Source organism: Mus caroli, unplaced genomic scaffold, assembly GCF_978045245.1.
Source record: "Mus caroli unplaced genomic scaffold, Mus_caroli_1 scaffold_13, whole genome shotgun sequence".
In the NCBI taxonomy this organism is placed as follows: Eukaryota; Metazoa; Chordata; class Mammalia; order Rodentia; family Muridae; genus Mus; species Mus caroli.
Window position 1 is genome coordinate 105,211,188 of NW_028227268.1, and position 13,081 is coordinate 105,224,268.

Sequence of the window (13,081 nt, forward strand, 5' to 3'; positions counted from 1 at the left end):
TTTCATAGAAAAAGTAGCTCATTAAGTTTTAAGTGCTAGACAAGATCCAACTCTGGGTCTTCTTGGGCAGACAGAATATAAGATCATGCCTCTGTTTGTCAGTTTTTCTTAGTATATTCTTCTAAATCAATAGAAACCACATCACATACTGTGATCCTCACTCTTTTAGTACCTAGCATTATTTTGAAAATAAGAAAAATCTTTTAACTGATAAGATATATTTAATTGACCAACTGCAGAGGGCTTCTCCTCATGGGAAATAACTAGAAATGACAACATTAGAGTAATAATTTTCAAAAAGAAAATTAAACAATTATTTTTAACTAGGTGCCAGGAGAGATGTGCAGATAATAAATGAGTTTGTTCTACTGGTTTTGCAGACAGATATTAATGTGACAGGGAGCATTTCATCAGTTACACGAGCATGAATCAGCCTGCCAATGACATAATACAAGTTTTAAGCCCATTCAAAGTAATGATTAGGGGACCATATGTATCATCATTTAAAACCAACTCTTCCTCATGGCTTAAAGTACAGCTGTTACTAACAATTATAACAACTCAGGTTCATGGTCATAGAGTGAATGGCCTGAGGAGTTGCTGACCTGCTTCTCACATGGAACACAGCACCCTTCAATCTGCCGCCAGGCTTCAAGCAACAGCACACAGCCACTACAAACGCTGTTTGAAATCATACCACCTGTGAGTCATCACTAATCTGGATTATGAGCACTCTAATCAACCAAAATTCCAAGACAAAATATTTAATATGCTCAAAGTATGATTTAAGATATATAAACATTATAGTCATAAGCCATGATAATTTCCCCAACAGCAAAATCGTAAATCGTCTAATTGCTCGAAGGAATTCGTGCTATAGCCAACATTGTCGATGAATCATGGGCTTGTGGTACTGTGGGAGCTTGGGGAAGCATGTGTACTCTTCTATGTCTTCTTTGGAAAGAATTTCTATAGGTGGATTCAGACACAAGTGGAAAATACACTACAGACCCTTTAGGGGCTTGTAGTGGTTAAGTAGTTTGTTATGTTATAACATATAACTATACAATACAATATTTTTCTATGTCCAGCTTCTTTCCCAAAATTGTACAGGAAACTAGGATACATAGTTGCTGAAAATAAAAACAACTTAAAATGTTGCAGAATGACTGGAACATTGTTTGTTGTTTCTCTGCCCCCCTGCCCCCGCCTTAATGGTAGCAAGTGTCCCCTGTTGATGATGCCTTTCCATCACATCAGAATCTTATGGTAGACGCTACTGGCAGGCAGTTGAACGTGCTTCAGAGTCTTCAATACCTGCTACTGCAGTTGACTTCCTGTGGGTTCCAATAAGCTCTTCTGAGCTGCTAGCTCTTGACACACTCCGTTGCCGCTGTAATCTGACATCATGGTGAAACTGGCAAAGGCCAGCAAAACCCACGGTGAGTCCAAGAAAATGGCTCCTCCCACAAAGGAGGTGGAAGAAGATAGTGAAGATGAAGAAATGTCAGAAGATGAAGATGACAGCAGTGGAGAAGAGGAGGTTGTCATCCCTCAGGAAAAAAAAAAGGCAAAGAGGCTACCACAACCCCAACAAAGAAGGTGGTTGTTTCACAAACAAAAAAGGGCTGCAGTTCCCACAGCAGCTAAGAAAGCAGCTGTAACCCCAGGCAAAAAGACAGCAGCCACACCTGCAAAGAAAACTGTTACACCAGCCAAAGTAGTTCCAACACCTGGTAAGAAGGTAGCTTCACAAGCAAACGCATTGTACCAACTCCTGGTAAACAAGGAGATGTCACTCCAGCCTAGGGAGCTAAGAACGGTAAGAATGCCAAGAAGGAAGACAGTGATGAGGATGAGGATGAAGATGAAGATGATAAAGATGATAGCGATGAGGATGAAAAGGATGAGGAAGAGGATGAATTTGAGCCACCGGTAGTAAAAGGGGTGAAGTCAGCAAAAGCAGCTCCTGCTGCTCCTGCCTCAGGATGAGGATGAGAAAGATGATGACGACAGTGAAGAAGATGATGATGAAGAGGAGGAAGATGACTCTGAGGAAAAAGTTATGGAGATCACAACAGCCAAAGGAAAGAAAGCTCCTTCAAAATTTGTTCCTGTGAAAGCCAAGAGGGTGGATGAGGAGGATGATGACAAGGAAGAAGATGAAGACTATGAGGATGAGGAGGAAGAGGAGAAAGAAGAGGAGGAAAAACCCGTTAAAGCATCCCCTGGAAAATGGAAGAAGGAGATAACCAAGCAGAAAGAAGCCCCTGAAGCCAAGAAACAGGAAGTAGAAGGCTCAGAACCAACTACACCTTTCGGTCTGTTCAATGGAAACCTTAATCCAAACAAGTCTGTTGCTGAACTAAAAGTTGCCATCAGTGAAATTTTGCTAAAATTGATCTTGCTCTTGTGGATGTCAGAACTGGCACAAATAGGAAATTTGGTTATGTGGACATTGAGTCTGCTGAAGACTCAAAAGGCCTTGGAGCTCACTGGTTTAAAAGTGTGTGGCAATGAAATTAAACTAGATAAACCTGGAGTTGCAAGGACCCAATGAGAGAAGTCAACCATCCAAAACTCTGTTTGTCAAAGGTCTGTCTGAGGATTCCACTGAAGAGACCTTAAAAGAGACACTGATCAGGAAACTGGTTTTTTTAACAGGTTTGGTTTTATAGACTTTAATGGTGAGGAAGATGCCAAAGCTGCCAAGGAGGCCATGGAAGATGGAGAAATTGATGGAAACAAAGGCACCTTGGACTGGGCCAAACCTAAGGGTGAAGGTGACTTTGGTGGTCTAGGTGGAGGCAGAGGAGGTTTCAGAGGCAGAGGTGGTGGCAGAAGTGGAAGAGGCAGATTTGGCAGAAGAAGCCAGGGAAGCTTTGGAGGCTTCCGAGGCGACAGAGGAGGAGGGGAAGACTTCAAGCCACAAGGAAAAAAAACAAAGTTTGTATAGTTTCTTCCATCCTATTCTTTCCCACTTCATTTTAAAGAAAGGACTTTGGGATTTTTACTGTTACCTGTTCAATGACAGAGCCTTTTTTAGGACAGTTCAAGAAAGAAAAGATCCTAAACTCTGGGAAAGAAAAAGAAGAAGAAGAAGAAGAAGAAGAAGAAGAAGAAGAAGAAGAAGAAGAAGAAGAAGAAGAAGAAGAAGAAGAAGAAGAAGGAGAAGAAGAAGGAGCAGGAGGAGGAGGAGGAGGAGGAGGAGGAGGAGGAGAAGAAGAAGAAGAAGAAGAAGAAGAAGAAGAAGAAGAAGAAGAAGAAGAAGAAGAAGAAGAAGAAGAAGAAGAAGAAGAAGAAGAAGAACCTTATGGTAGAAGTTTTCTATTATATTTTCCACTTACAACTTTTCTCTTCTTCTCTGTTTGCTGCAGTGGCAATCTTCTAAGTGTTCATACACACACACACACACACACACACACACACACACACACACTGCACTTGCATCTAGCCCAGTCACCAGCAGAGCATTTTATGTTGCCCATCTCCCTCCCATGTTCACTTTGCCCTCACATTTGCAAAAACAGCAACAACATGAAAGACCCTATGATGACACATCTCATACCATTATACTACTGTCAGCAGGCTCTCCAACTGTCTGTGTATTATCAAAAGTTTCTAACCACAAGAAGTGTATTGTAGATACTTTCTATCTCTTTATTCTTTATAGAACAGTTGCCTCCCAGATCTCTAATCTCATGAAATCCACAAGTTAAGGAAGTATTCATACTGCAAAGTTCATTCTCTTAAGGGTATAACGTTTAGGAACCAAGAGTTATCTTGCCTTCTGGTCCGACCAGCACCGAGGTAGCTAGGGCGCAGGGTCGGCTGACACCTGCCAGCTACCCAGGACACCCGCCACAGGATCTTAAGACTTCTGGTGAGTGGAACACAGCTTCTGCTCCAATCCAATTGTGCACGGGACCTGAGACTGCATTAGTTAGGGAAGCAGAAAACCGGCCTGAGTAGAGGCACAACCCCCTTCCGGTCTGACCAGCACCGAGGTAGCTAGGGCGCAGAGTCGGCTGACACCCTCCAGCTACCCAGGACACCCACCACGGGATCTTAAGACTTCTGGTGAGTGGAACACAGCGTCTGCTCCAATCTCGAAACAGAGACAACTATAACAACTAACCCCAGAGATTACCAGATGGCGAAAGGTAAACGTAACAATCTTACTAACAGAAACCAAGACCACTCACCATCATCAGAACCCAGCACTCCCACTTCGCCCAGTCCAGGGCACCCCAACACACCGGAGAAGCTGGACCCGGATCTAAAACATATCTCATGATGATGGTAGAAGACATCAAGAAGGACTTTAATAACACACTTAAAGAAATACAGGAGAACACTGCTAAACAGTAGAAGACATTAAAGAGGAAGCACAAAAATCCCTTAAAGAATTGCAGGAGAACACTGCTAAACAGGTAGAAGACATTAAAGAGGAAGCACAAAAATCCCTTAAAGAATTGCAGGAAAACCAGACCAAACAGGTGATGGAATTGAATAAAACCATCCAAGACCTAAAAAGGGAAGTAGACACAATAAAGAAAACCCAAATTGAGGCAACCCTGGAGATAGAAACCCTAGGAAAGAAATCTGGAACCATAGATGCGAGCATCAGCAACAGAATTCAAGAGATGGAAGAGAGAATCTCAGGTGCAGAAGACTCCATAGAGAACATCGGCACAACAATCAAAGAAAATACAAAATCCAAAAAGATCCTAACTCAAAACATCCAGGAAATCCAGGACACAATGAGAAGACCAAACATACGGATAATAGGAGTAGATGAGAATGAAGATTTTCAACTCAAAGGACCAGCAAATATCTTCAACAAAATTATAGAAGAAAACTTCCTAAACCTAAAGAAAGAGATGCCCATGAACATACAAGAAGCTTACAGAACTCCAAATAGACTGGACCAGAAAAGAAATTCCTTCTGACACATAATAATCAGAACAACAAATGCACTAAATAAAGATAGAATACTAAAAGCAGTAAGGGAAAAAGGTCAAGTAACATAAAAAGGCAAGCCTATCAGAATTACACCGGATTTTTCACCAGAGACTATGAAAGCCAGAAGGGCCTGGACAGATGTTATACAGAAACTAAGAGAACACAATTTCCAGCCCCGGCTACTATACCCAGCCAAACTCTCAATTACCATAGATGGAGAAACCAAAGTATTCCACGACAAAACCAAATTCACACATTACCTTTCCACGAATCCAGCCCTTCAAAGGATAATAACAGAAAAAAACCAATACAAGGAAGGAAACCACGTCCTAGAAAAAGCAAGAAGGTAATCCCTCAACAAACCTAAAAGAAGACTGCCACAAGAACAGAATGCCAACTCTAACAACAAAAATAAAAGGAAGCAACAATTACTTCTCCCTAATATCTCTTAATATCAATGAACTCAACTCCCCAATAAAAAGATATAGACTAACAGAAAGGCTACACAAACAGGACCCAACATTTTTCTGCTTACAGGAAACTCATCTCAGAGAAAAAGATAGACACTACCTCAGAATGAAAGGCTGGAAAACAATTTTCCAAGCAAATGGTAGGAAGAAACAAGCTGGAGTAGCCATCCTAATATCTAATAAAATCGACTTCCAACCCAAAGTCTTCAAAAAAGACAAGGAAGGGCACTTCATACTCATCAAAGGTAAAATCCTCCAAGAGGAGCTATCAATTCTGAATATCTATGCTCCAAATACAAGGGCAGCCACATTCATTAAAGATACTTTAGTAAAGCTCAAAGCACACATTGCACCTCACACAATAATAGTGGGAGACTTAAACACACCACTTTCACCAATGGACAGATCATGGAAGCAGAAACTAAACAGAGACACAGTGAAACTAACAGAGGGTATGAAACAAATGGATCTGACAGATATCTACAGAACATTTTATCCTAAAACAAAAGGATATACCTTCTTCTCAGCACCTCACGGTACCTTCTCCAAAATTGACCACATAATTGGTCACAAAACAAGCCTCAACATATACAAAAATATTGAAATTGTCCCATGCATCCTAGATCACCATGGACTAAGGCTGATCATCAGTAACAAAATAAATAATGGAAAGCCAACACACACGTGGAAACTAAACAACACTCTTCTCAATGATACCTTGGTCAAGGAATAAAGAAAGAAATTAAGGACTTTTTGGAGTTTAATGAAAATGAAGCCACAACATACCCAAACTTATGGGACACAATGAAAGCATTTCTAAGAGGAAAACTCATAGCTCTGAGTGCCTCCAAAAGGAAACTAGGGAGAGCGCACATTAGCAGCTTGACAACACACCTAAAAATCCTCAATAAAGTTCTTGCTAACCGAATCCAAGAACACATCAAAACAATCATCCAACCTGACCAAGTAGGTTTCATCCCAGGGATGCAAGGATGGTTCAATATACGGAAATCCATCAAAGTAATCCAGTATATAAACAAACTCAAAGACAAAAACCACATGATCATCTCGTTAGATGCTGAGAAAGCTTTTGACAAAATCCAACACCCCTTCATGATAAAAGTCTTGGAAAGATCAGGAATTCAAGGCCTATACCTAACCATGATAAAAGCAATATACAGCAAACCAGTAGCCAACATCAAAGTAAATGGTGAGAAGCTGGAAGAAATCCCACTAAAATCAGGGACTAGACAAGGCTGCCCACTCTCTCCCTACCTATTCAACATTGTACTTGAAGTCCTAGCCAGAGCAATTAGACAAAAAAAGGAGATCAAGGGGATACAAATTGGAAAAGAAGAAGTCAAAATATCACTCTTTGCAGATGATATGATAGTATATATAAGTGACCCTAAAAATTCCACCAGAGAACTCCTAAGCCTGATAAACAGCTTCAATGAAGTAGTTGGATATAAAATTAACTCAAGCAAGTCAATGGCCTTCTGTACACAAAGGATAAACAGGCTGAGAAGGAAATTAGGGAATCAACACCCTTCTCAATAGTCACAAACAATATAAAATACCTTGGCGTGACTCTAACTAAGGAAGTGAAAGATCTGTATGACAAGAACTTCAAGTCTCTGAAGAAAGAAATTAAAGAAGATCTCAGAAGATGGAAAGACCTCCCATGCTCATGGATTGGCAGGATCAACATTGTAAAATGGCTATCTTACCAAAAGCAATCTACAGGTTCAATGCAATCCCCATCAAAATTCCAACTCAATTCTTCAAGGAATTAGAAAGGGCAATCTGCAAATTCATCTGGAACAACAAAAAACCTAGGATAGCAAAAACTCTTCTCAAGGATAAAAGATCCTCTGTTGGAATCACCATGCCTGACCTAAAGCTGTATTACAGAGCAATTGTGATATACTGGTATAACGACAGACAAGTAGACCAATGGAACAGAATTGAAGACCCTAAGATGAACCCACACACCTATGGTCACTTGATCTTTGACAAGGGAGCTAAAACCATCCAGTGGAAAAAAGACAGCATTTTCAACAAATGGTGCTGGCACAACTGGTGGTTATCATGTAGAAGAATGCAAATTGATCCATTCCTATCTCCTTGTACAAAGGTCAAGTCTAAGTGGATTAAGGAACTCCACATAAAACCAGAGACACTGAAACTTATAGAGGAGAAAGTAGGGAAAAGCCTCGAAGATATGGGTACAGGGGAAAATTTCCTGAATAGAACAGCAAACGCTTGTGCTATAAGATCGAGAATCGATAAATGAGACCTCATAAAGTTGCAAAGCTTCTGCAAGGCAAAAGAGACCGTCAATAAGACCAAAAGACCACCAACAGATTGGGAAAGGATCTTCACCTATCCTAAATCAGATAGGGGACTAATATCCAATATATATAAATAACTCAAGAAGGTGGACTCCAGAAAATCAAATAAGCCCATTAAAAATGGGGCTCAGAACTGAACAAAGAATTCTCACCTGAGGAATACCGAATGGCAGAGAAGCACCTGAAAAAATGTTCAACATCCTAAATCATCAGCGAAATGCAAATCAAAACAACCCTAAGATTCCACCTCACACCAGTCAGAATGGCTAAGATCAAAAATTCAGGTGACAGCAGATGCTGGCGAGGATGTGGGGAAAGAGGAACACTTCTTCATTGTTGGTGGGATTGCAAGCTTGTACAACCACTCTGGAAATCAGTTTGGCAGTTCCTCAGAAAATTGGACATAATACTACCAGAGGATCCAGCAATACCTCTCCTGGGCATATATCCAGAAGATGTTCCAACCAGTAAGAAGGACATATGCTCCACTATGTTCATAGCAGCCTTATTTATAATAGCCAGAAGCTGAAAAGAACCCAGATGCCCCTCAACAGAGGAATGGATACAGAAAATGTGGTACATTTACACAATGGAGTACCACTGGGCTATTAAAAGGAATGAATTTATGAAATTCCTAGCCAAATGGATGGACCTGGAGGGCATCATCCTGAGTGAGGTAACACAATCACAAAGGAACTCACACAATATGTACTCACTGATAAGTGGATATTAGCCCAAAAACTTAGGATACCCAAGATATGAGATACAATTTGTTAAACGTATGAAACTCAAGAAGAACGAAGACCAAAGTGTGGACACTGTGCCCCTTCTTAGAATTGGGAACAAAACACCCATGGAAAGAGTTACAGAGATAAAGTTTGGAGCTGTGACGAGAGGATGGACCATATAAAGACTGCCATATCCAGGGATCCATCCCATAATCAGCCTCCAAACGCTGACACCATTGCATACACTAGCAAGATTTTGCTGAAAGGACCCAGATATAGCTGTCTCTTGTGAGACAATGCTGGGGCCTAGCAAACACAGAAGTGGATGCTCACAGTCAGCTATTGGATGGATCACAGGGCCCCCAATGGAGGAATTAGAGAAAGTATCCAAGGAGCTGAAGGGAACTGCAACCCTATAGCTGGAACAACATTATGAACTAACCAGTACCCCAGAGCTCTTGACTATAGCTGCATATGTATCAAAAGATGGCCTAGTAGGTCATCACTGGAAAGAGAGGCCCATAGGACTTGCAAACTTTATATGCCCCAGTACAGGGGAATGCCAGGGCGAAAATGTGGGAGTGGGTGGGTAGGGGAGTGGGGGCGGGAGGGTATTGGGGACTTTTGGGATAGCATTGGAAATGTAAATGAGGAAAATACCTTATAAAAAAGTAATTCAAAAAAATAGTTATCTTAACTTGATTTCATCATTATTCTTTATTGTCCAAATAGCCAATTTAGTGTTACAGCAGAATAGACAGGGGATGTTAGCATCAGAGAATTCTGAGTTTATAGCCAAGCTCTTACTTAATATGAGAATCTTCCTGAGCAGACCAGTTTTATTTCTTCTGACCTTTAGTCTCTAGAAGATAGTGATTTATGTGGCCCAAGGAGTAAGGATTAACTGACAGGCTATGTATACATTGCTTAGGGGTTGAGGAACATATCCTTTTCTTGGCACTGTAAACATATTTAGGACAATGATTATTTGTTTTATCTCTGTATTGAAGATAAATCAATGAACAGGTATATAAGTGATTATATGCAGTCAAATTGTGTTCAAAGTCTGTCTAAAGATAACACATACCAACTAATGCACATAAATCTTAAATGAGACAAACACTAACACTAACTAAGGCCAACCAGGTAACATCAAAGTAGTTGCCCAACCCATGGTCTGGTCAATGCAACAGCACCATTTCCATTTCATCCACAGACTCCGCCGCCTCCCATCCCAGAACTATTCCCTTCCAGTATTGCATTATTCTGTCTTCCTTGTTCCTTTGGTGCTATGACAAAAAGAACACTCTACTCATCCTCACTCCCCAATAACCCAGAATATCAAGATAGAAACCTTAGAGTAATTAAATACAAGCTAACTCAAGCATCCTACAGAAACCTCCTCTCCATGGCCCCCTTAGCATTAGCTGAAATGTACAATGCAGGATAAAGAAGCTGAGGATATGACCAGCGGTCCCTACCTCCCTGTAGCTCTTACATTCGTATCTCAATTATTATCTTCACTCATATTTTTCTTACAGACAGGATTTATTCAATTTAAGGACACCTTCAGCATTTCAACCTGTGTTTTCATGCTATTCCCTCTGGAAGCAACTCTGTTGAATGGATGTTTGATATTTATAATGGAATGAAGTAGAATAATAGAATTCACTTGACAAAACTGTTGCCGGGAACACACCCTGTAAGAGGCGTTCAGCGAGCAGGAGATGTTTGCTTTACCATAGCCTTGGTTCTGTTTGCTGATAGAATGCATTGCAGCAAAGACATAAAAGCTAGGTCTCCACAGAAGTGAAAACACAATTTCTTTTTAATCTGGGAGCAGACACACACAGGTATAAATCAAAGGCAAGATTAAAACACATCAACTTTTAGTTGTTTTGTAAAAATTCTGCCAAACTTGTGGAAGACAACATTTAAATTCTCTGACAAAACTATAGTAGATCCTAGTCACATTGCAACATTAATATCCAGTGTCTCGCCCTCTCCTCCTTCCAAGTAGTACACATGCTGTTGCCTTAAAGCATTCTGCCAGAGTTGCTTTATCTCAAGTAAGGATCCAAACTTTGCCATGTAGCAGCCGGGAGATTGTTAAGATGAACAAATGAAAACCACCACCACCACCACCACCAAACAAACAAACAAACAAACGAAACAATATGAAACAGTACAAAACAGCTCATATGCCAGAAGGTGGAAACACAGAGCAATCTACTTGAGAAGCCTGCATTATAAACATGTGCATACAGGGTACAGTGCAAGAACTTGAGCTGACAACAGCTGATGTCAGTGTCCAGCTGGCCTCCAATTGCAAGAATTTTTGGACTGCTGCATAACTGTGTGTTCCCTTTTACATTTACCCTGTACAGATCAGGACAAAACAATAACAATGCTGGACATTTTTCTACAGTAGAAATTAATTCAAACACTGACTTTGGAGATTTGAATGAAAATGGTCCCTGTAGACACATAGAGAGTGGCACTGTTAGGCAATGTGGCCTGGTTGGATGAAGTGTGTCACTTAGGGTGAGCTTTCAAGTTTCCAATGCTCAAGCAAAGCTCAGCATCACTACCTCTGCTGCCTTTGGATCTGGATGTAGAACTCTTAGATACTTTTCTGGCACCATGTGTACCCACATGCCACCATGCTTCCCACCATGTTGACACTGGACTAAATCTCTGAACTGTTAGCATGCAGCTTTGTTTTCTTCTTCAGTGGTCTTCAAGAACTGTAGGAATCTTGTGGCTGTATCACACATTGTACAGCTTTAACACTGCAGGCAGAACAATATGATATAAAGATTGTCCCTGAGAATTACGCTGTTCAACTAGCATAGCATTGTAGTCACACACATCTGTGCCTGAATACCTTAGAGTCTTGCTCTGGCTCCCCTGAAGAAGAAATTCAAAGCTACATGCTACCATCAAAGGCATACAGTGAACTAGGGAATTGGTGAGGACTCCAGCAGTATGAATATTCTCTTTTCCTTCATAGACTCCTGGGACATCACCTATTGTGTGACGGTTCCAGGAAAGACAAGAGCAAACAGGCATCCATTCATTGCACATATGAATGAGCATGAGTGAGGAATTACTTCAAACATGAGTAATTGAAAGTCAGCAGCATCAGCAAAAGCCCACCCGGCGTGCCTAGGAGTCATAGAGGATATGCCAGGGAAATCTCTGTAGACCATTGTCAGCTCCACTTGTGGGAAAGTCTCTTCTCAGAAATTGTTACTGCTATTAATATGTGAAGGGGTGTGTGCGAACCTAAGGTTTGGTTTTCAGAGACTTAAGTTTTGCTTACTTCCAGAGTCTTAAGAGTCTCTATATTGCCCCCTGGAAGGAGTGTTTCAATTGGAAAGTCATTGCTATCAAGCCCCTCCATGGTACTCTCACATAGTCTCTTGGATGCTTCCCATGGTATACATATCTCTCCCTTCATGGCTCTGATCCTCTACAGTTGCCCAACACTGTGGCTGTGGCTACATTTCTGTCTTTGTCTCATACCACAGAAACACTAGTTCAACATCACTGTGCTTACCTCTACCGATGTTGCCTGGAGATGTAGAGGGAGTTAATTTTCCACTTGTGTTTTAACCCTCATTATTGAAGTACAAATATTAGTATTGTTCTCTCAATCTCCTCCTGTGTTTCTGTAAAACACATTGACATCTTTCAGCTTGTTGTATCTTTCATTAGTTTTCATGTCATTATTTCAAATGTTAATGGGTATTTAAGGACAAAATTCAAGAAATAAGGGCCATGGCTGTAGCCCCATTATTTGAAACTTGGGCCACTGTCTGATTCTAGTGTCCCACATGACAGAATTTCACACTGTTATATGGTTTTCTCCAGTCTTCTCTGGGACTTCTCTAAGATGTAAATTGCAAGATTTACATTATGGTCATAAAATGCCTCACACTTTGGAGTGCTCAATTTTCAAGTAATTTTAGAGTTCAGGCTGCAGCTTTTACATGCACTCTTTCTATGTAAATTATATGTAAAATGTTCCATGTTTTTATTTAGGGTTCACTGTGATTGAAAAATGTTCGGCCATGTATAAGTTTAGAGCACAGATTAATTATTTATATTGGTAAATAATAAATGTTTATTCACATTAAATGAAAAAATGAGGGACTCTTGTAATTTGAATGTGTTTACAAAGACCATTTTTTCTCAAATGTCAAAAAGATATATATATATAAAGAGAGAGAGAGAATGATTTTTTCAAACCACTGCATTAAGAGAGACTCAAGACTGAGAGTCAGTAGGTTCTGGATTACCCTGACTCAATTTATTTTGTTCATCTTAAATTCATAGACTGACATCATGATCTCAGTAAGACTAACTTGACAACTGGTTAAATCCTTAAATCCTAGCATTCAGGAGGCAGAGGCAAATGCATATCTGTGAGTTCAAGGCCAGCCTTGAACTGGTCTACAGAGGTAGTTTCAGGACAGCAAGAACTTTTACACAGAGAAACCCTATCTCAATAAACAAACAAACAAATCAAGTGTCCATAAGGATGGGACTTTGTCAGGAA

General features: G+C 40.5%; 1 pseudogene; it reads left to right on the forward strand.

Moving 5' to 3' along the window:
- Positions 1-1,408: 1,408 nt before the first annotated feature.
- Positions 1,409-2,560, forward strand: LOC110304127 (nucleolin pseudogene; annotated as a pseudogene).
- Positions 2,561-13,081: the final 10,521 nt, after the last annotated feature.